Below are 7,678 nucleotides of genomic sequence, written 5' to 3' on the forward strand. Positions count from 1 at the left end.
CTGTCTTAATCGACCAACACCCTTTGTGGGTTCTAGGCTAGCGCGTAGTTTGGCATCATAACCCGGCTTCCAGTTCATCCTGCATCGCCAGTTCTGCTTACCAAAAATGGCCTACTTGGAGACCCCGATTCCGTGGCACAGCTCACCGGAGCAGCCGTGCCGTCCTACCTATTTAAAGTTTGAGAATAGGTCGAGGGCGTTGCGCCCCAGATGCCTCTAATCATTGGCTTTACCCGATCGAACTTGTTTGGGCTCCAGCTATCCTGAGGGAAACTTCGGAGGGAACCAGCTACTAGATGGTTTGATTAGTCTTTCGCCCCTATATCCAAGACAGACTAACGATTTGCACGTCAGTATCGCTTTGAGCCTCCACTAGAGTTTCCTCTGGCTTCGCCCTGCTCAGGCATAGTTCACCATCTTTTGGGTCCCGACAGGCGTGCTCCAACTCGAACCCTTCACAGAAGATCAGGGTCGGCCAGCGATGCGGCCCGTGAGGGCCTCCCGCTTGTCAGCTTCCTTGCGCATCTCAGGTTTCTGAACCCGTCGACTCGCACGCATGTCAGACTCCTTGGTCCGTGTTTCAAGATGGGTCAGATGGGGAGCTCGTAGGCCGTTGCGGCGCAGCGCCCTGAGGGGCGCACCAGAGGCGCGCGGATACCGTCCGCGCCGACGACGGCTGCCTGGGGCGCCTAGGGCCCCCGGTCTTTGTGAGAGCACCTAGAGGGGGTGAATAGGTGATCCTGTAAAATCAAACTCTTAATAGCCACAATACTTAAATGTTATAGCGTTAGCGACTATGTAGCTTTGAAGCGAGTTCTTATGAACAACAATCACAGAGAATCCAATACAAGAGACACACGATTTTTATCCCGTGGTTCGGCCAAGTAACACTTGCCTACTTCCATGTTGTGGCGTCCCAATGCACGAGGGTTGCACTCAACCCCTTTCAAGTGATGCAATGATCAACTTGAATACCATGGTCTTTTTGTTTAGAGTATCTTCCCGTTTGCGAGGAATCTCCACAATTTGGCGTCTATCGCCCTTACAATAAAGATCACAAAGAAAGCAAAGAGTAAGGTTGGGAGAAGCAACGCACACACATCACAAATCCACAGCACACACACGCACACAAGCCAAGACTTGAGCTCGAAACATAGCACAGAGAGTTCACAACTCGAACGGAGCTCAAATCACTAACACAATCGATCAAGTGCGTGGAGACGGAGTGTGCAAGTCTTAGAATGCTTGGGTGACTCCTTCATGCGCCTAGGGGTCCCTTTTATAGCCCCAATGCAGCTAGGAGCCGTTGGATGCAAACTTGGAAGGCCATCCTTGCCTTCTATCGAGTGGCGCACCGGACAGTCCGGTTGTAAAGCCCTAAAATTTGTATAAGGTAAAAATAATAAAATAAATAAATATGTGTATAAAAGTGTTTTGGGAATTATTAGATTTCCTTTCCTTTGTGCATATTTAGTTAATGGAAACATATTGATCAAATAACAAATAAAAAAATATATGCATTTCATGCTGATGTTCTTGTATTTTTGCATTTGTATTCAAGTTGTGAGACAAGTTTAAGTTTAAAAAAATGGAATTTTCAAAATGAAATGGAATAGAAAGGAGGAGAAAAGGGAAACAATATGCACTAAAGAAATTCATATGTAAATAAATATATCACTTTAGGCTAGTAATTTTATTTGTGCACTTGATCCCTGTGTGAAAACCATAAACAAATTCGAATTCAAAATATGAATTTGAGTGGGAAAAACAAAACAGGAATAAAAAAAAGAAAGAACCTTACCCCTACGTGGGCCGATTGTGCCAGGTCGGCCCACCTACTTACCAGGCGCAGCCCAGGTTGCGTCTCACATGGCGGGTCACTGCCAGGTGGGCCCTCGTGGTCGGGTCATCCCCAACCTTCATTCTATTCTAACAGAAGCGCGCAGAAATCGCGTGGACTCGGCCGAACGGCGCGCTCGGACTCTGTACGCCGCGATGTCCGCCGCCGGAATCGGGCGGATCTCCTGCTGATCCGGGGTGCACGGGCTCGACTCCCTTTCGCCCAGGATATAAAGCCATTGTCGCCTGGGTCGCTCTGCCACATCGCCGAGCGGGTGCCGTCGTGATAGGAATAGAGGAGAGAGATTATGCGGGAGAAACCATATGCCGCGCCGTAGCTCGGGGTGAATGCTTCGGTACCGTGGCTGGGCGCAGTCGGAGTCGAAAACCAGAGCTCGACGGCACCTCGGCTCCGTCCCGCGCGGGAGGACTTCAGCCGCCACCAGCGAATCGGTGCTTCCACGCCTCTACGCCCTCAAGCGCCACACTAGGAACTTCGCACAGCGGCACGGAGGGTGTGCGAAGCCTCTCCTTGGGCGGGTTGTGCTCGGAGCCGCTAGAATTTTTCAACGACCATTCTGCTCTCCACCGAACCGCGGATCCCCGTGGCCAGCCGTGGTCATCGCTTCAATCACCGGTACGTCAACTCCTTGTTGTTCGTTAGGGCCCGGACATCGTCTAGCACAGTTTGATTTGAGTATTAGGGTGCGGGAGTGCCGGAATTGGACTACTCCGGCAAAGCGCCGCCGCTGTGGCTCTGCGCCACCGTGCGGGAGGTCCGGTGGGTGGGACGATGGTGCCGGGTTTCGCGTGGATCGTTGATCTCACAAGCAACGCCTGGGATTAGATTTATGTCTACTGATCCAGCCAGATCCGATGTGGGCCGTCGATCTAGGATCGGGTGGACGAGAGCAGATCTTAGTCACATAAAAATCTACACCATCCATCGCGGAGTAGATCTATGTCTTGGGACCTTTCGCGCATTAACCCCTGGACTTTCCTGTAATTGAGGCTCAGTCCAGTGGCGTGTTAAAATGAATAAATGAATTAGAAAATAGGTTTTTATGATATAAATGAGTGCTAGAACTTCAATAATTCATAGTAAATTCATTTTAACTCCAAATTGAGTCATTCCAGTTGCAATAATTTTGTATTAATATTGTCTACCAACTAGTAACACTGTTTAGCCATGAAACTGTGGCAGAACTGCCCGAATCAATCTCTCGGATCTAGTCCGACACGGCCACTGACAGGATCAAGTACCACAATCTCACTCGATGGTGAGTCACAGAGCAAATACAATAAAGCATAAAAACCATGCATGACAGAGTATTAAGTTATTACATCATCATCGGAGTTTTTCAAAAGAAGCCATCGGTGTTTGAAGTGCAGCGGAATAAAACTAACGGTAATTAAACAGAGAGATGGGGAAGCCTGTCCCATCACTCCTCATGCTCCTCCTCAGCCAAGGTAGGGTCCCACTCGACAGTCCAACCCGGTGGCAAGATGGACGGCCAAGTCACTCCAGCAACCATGTCCTCCAGAGAACCTGTAAAAATTATGCCACAAGCAAGGCTGAGTATACTAATACTCAGCTAGACTTACCCGGTGTGAGGAGTCTACTCCTCTACCTCTAGACATGCAGCTGTTTGGCTGTGGGGTTTTGTTGCCAAAAGCACTAGCTGAGTTTCTAAATCAAGTTTTTAACTTTGTCAAAATTAAGTGTGACTCTCTTAAGGCTAAAAGTGGACTATCTATTCATACATGGTAGCAAGCATTTTTAACAATCAACATCTTATATCAACTCATCATATTTCCACTTGTTACTCAATGCAGTACAATGGATCAAGCAGTCTCATTAGCTGCGAGAAGCAGACGATTCGAATCGAGTTTTTATCCTTGGAAGGTAAACCTAAACACACGATATGTAGGGGCACTCCGTCCCCACACACATCAATCGTCCCCATCGATTCCCTGGCAACAGATCAGGGCTCACCGCCTTGGCGTACAATGCCTCACTGACCCCGACTGCCGTCGTGCAGTGACCGCACTTGTACCCACCATAACCGGAATGGGAGACCACGTCTCAGGTCGCATGAGGGGCAAAGTCTGAGGGCAGGTTCACTCAGGTACTAGGCTTACCGATTTACCATATTTCTCGGTATGTGTTTAGTACGTTCAAACGCTTGACACAGGTATCCACACGTTAATCCTTATTCCATTTTCCCATCTCGTAGACAACCAATCCCCATGGATTGTTGTCCACAACTAAAATCATGATAGTATGAAAGTGGGTACAACCAATTTCCTGATCTCGCGCAAGTGCTGGAAAAATCACTCGTCTTCTACCGAGCTCCTAATTAAATAAGCAACTACTCGGCCTATCATACTAGTGTCCATTTCAAAAGGATTCCTGAGATCATGCAACTAGAGTTTCAAACAACTCCTACACCTAAGTGCACAATCAATCCTACAATCATTAAGTGAAGTAAAATAGCATAAATAACAGGTTATGCATAAACCGGGGCTTGCCTTCCAAAGCAGTGGCAGGCAGGTCCTCTGGTGCAGGCTCGGGTGCTGGATCCGGGGCTACCTCCTGAGCAGCTCCTTGCTCCGGCACGAGGATGTACTCTCCGTCAGCAAGGTTACAGTCTATCGAATGCAATGAACATGTATGTCATGATTATGCAGGATTCAATAACATTATGCTAAAAACAATCTAAGTCAAGAAGTAACTTAGGGTTTCATGGTTATGTGGGGCTTCTAGTGGGTTAGACTTATCACCTTTAGGCTTAGGTTTTTGTTGAGGATAAACATAGGGAATTTGTATTGCTCTTGTATCCTTCAGTGGATAAGATATAAAGGATTTTAGGATGGCACCATTTTTCTATTACCCACTTTTCCCTTTCTTTTATTTTCTACTTATGGTTTCTAGGGTAGGTTTGAACTATGACAGGGGTTTAATATTTCCAAAAATTCTGTAAAAAGTACAATGGGTTGCCATTTGCTATTCTAGCTTGTTTTAAGAATTTGAGGCTTAAAGTACAAAGGCTAGGCTTTAAACAAAAATAACAAGAGTTATGCAAAATGGGCCACTTTACACTACATTTCTTAGTTAGGGGTGGGTTCTGTCCTAAAGGTTATTTTTGTTGGCATCTAACCGTAATAATAGGCTTCTGTGCCAAAAACCACAGAAGGCTAAGGGGTGGTTATTTAGTTATGATTTTCTAAAGTTTAATGTCAAAAAGACACTTTCTACTACATTGTTATTTGAAAAATGTCAAACAGCAGATTTCATATTTTTCCTAAGTTCTTAATAACAAAACATTAGCTATCCCAAGGGTGGGGGTGTTTTCACCTTGGGGTTATTTTTGTAGGGTTTTTCTAAGTTATCCTTATTTTATTAAAATAAAAGGTATCCAACTTATTTTATACTAAACCAGGGTATGATAGATTTTTCCAGTGAACTATATTGAATAAGTATCCCAACAAAAATAGAGGTGCTCTCTGGTTCATTATTTATACCCCCTTTTCTATTTTTCTTAATCCTAAGCATATTGCAAAATAAGGGGTAAAGACTAACTTATTGGGGTGGACAGAGAGGTTTAACATTTTTAAGCAGGTCAGTAGGTAGATACAAACTTCTCCAAATTTTTCTAACCCGAGTCAATTAGCACAACTATTTTTCTTTCTATTATTGAGCTTTTGGCTAAAACTATCATTAAATCAGAACTTTAAAGTTTTCTATAGTACCAAGGGGTTTTATATTTTTCTTAAGTTGGTTACATTAATTAAAGTCTGGCAAAATTGGTTTGACCAAATTTGGATGAACTAAACTGAAGTTATGAATTTTTAGAGTTTCTGTTCAAATTAAAAACAGACTTAATAAAGGTTTTCTGGAAAAACAGTTTACACCGAGGTCCCTGGGTTTAAACTAAATCAACCTTCGAAACTCTACCCTTGCGCCACTATTCCCCTGTGTCTCTGACATTTCACAAAACCCCCTGACCTTCTCTCCCTCTCACCCGCAGTCCTTCCCCCAATGTAAACAGTAACCGCGGGAAAGAAAAGGGTGGCGCGGCTTACCGGCGGCGAGGGAGGTCCGGCGAAGGGTGGGGTTGGCTCGGGGAGACTCTGGCAGTCACGTCGAGGTACGGCTTGACGTCGGGGATGGCCGGAATGGCTCGGTCCACGCGCGCAGGCGGGTGTTCTCGTCGGCGGCGAGTGTACCGGCCAAACCACGGCGAACTGGTTCAATCCAAGGGCACGGTGAGCTTCACGGGGTAACATAGTGACCGTGTGCACAAGGAATCGAAGGATGGTTGAGTGGATTACCCGGTCCACGTACTCCGGCGGGGTTGAGAGCTCCGGCGAGCGTGGACTGGCCTCTCCGGCGAAGCAAACTCCGATTCCTCGCTCGGGGACTTCACGGAGGTGTGCACAGTCTTCTCCGAGGGCTGGACGGGGTTGGGAATGGCTCTATTGGCCGGTCTACGGTGGCAGAGGGATTGGGCGGCAGCGGACACGCTGCGCACGGGCAAACGGCGGCGAGCTAAACTCCGGTGAGGTTTGAGGGGGCGCGGAAGAGTGCAGTCGAAGCCTGGGAGGGCTTTATAGGCGCGGGCGCGGGCCATGGCGCTGGCTTGGCTCGGGCGCGGCGCTGGGCATGCGGGGGCGCGCGCGGGCGTGCTCTGGCGCGGGCAGAAAGCGTCGAACACGTGGAGGTGTGTTTCTTCCATTGTTCAAACGTCTGCAGAGATCGCAAACGTGCGAATCTTGCCATGAATCCGGCGCAGACCTCTTCCTGGCACCTAGGGCTATCTCACATGTGTGAGTTCCAATGGAGGATACGCCCTAGATCAGGAGATAGACGGGCGCCAAATCTGGCTTGTCTCACTGCCCACCTCGCGACAAAACTGATGCCAATACCTGTCAAACGTCAAAGTCTCGGTTTCCACTTTTTCCAGGGGGTGCCTTAGGTGGTATGCCACACTTTTGGTATAGAACCCAAGTGGTTTTGGTGCCATCTTCAAAGTGAACATGGTTGATCTTTAAATTAGGGTTAAAAATTGGACTTAGAGAGAAATAGAGAGCTCTAGCTCTCTCTCCACTTGGAGATTTGATTTATGGTTTCTCCAGGGGTCTTTTTGCAATATTTCCCTCCCCTATGTGCTGGTTATAAGGTTACTTAAGGTTTGGGTAAATGTTACTCATGCTTTGCACACTTGTCCACTCTCTTTTCCCTCTCATCAAGGGTTTTGGGAGATAGGGTTTAAGAGAGGCCTAGGGTTCTTCTCCCCTCTTATCCAACGTAGTAAGTGTGCAAGGATTAGGGTAAAGCTTTTGGTCACTCACAATCCTTGGTTAACATCTAGCTTTTCAAGGCCCTCATGCTTCTGCTCCTTAAGTTCTTCCACAGGTGCTCATAGCCTTAGTATCAAGGTGGGTTCTAGCCATGGTAACACCTAGGGTGTTACAGCCCTCCCCCCTTCAAGGAATCTCGTCCTGAGATTTTTGGTAGAGGCCCTTGGAGGGTGCTTGAAGGTGTGTTTGTGTTATTCTTCCTTTACACTCAAGTTTCTCTTATTAACTGCTCTTCGAATGTCATTCGCTCTACAACTTCAGAAGGAAGCCCTTCTTAAGTTAAATCCATAACTTAGACTATCCTTGTTATCTAAGTTTTTCTTATAATTGAATTCAAAGGGCAGGTGAGGGTGGGGTTTTGGGGTTACATACCGACTCCTTTGGGTAGAAAGTCGGGGAAGCGAGAGCGTAGGAAATCCTCAGTCTCCCATGTAGCTTCTTCTACTGAATGGTGACTCCACTGAACCTTGTACAT

Source organism: Zea mays, chromosome 6, assembly GCF_902167145.1.
Source record: "Zea mays cultivar B73 chromosome 6, Zm-B73-REFERENCE-NAM-5.0, whole genome shotgun sequence".
NCBI classification, from domain to species: Eukaryota; Viridiplantae; Streptophyta; class Magnoliopsida; order Poales; family Poaceae; genus Zea; species Zea mays.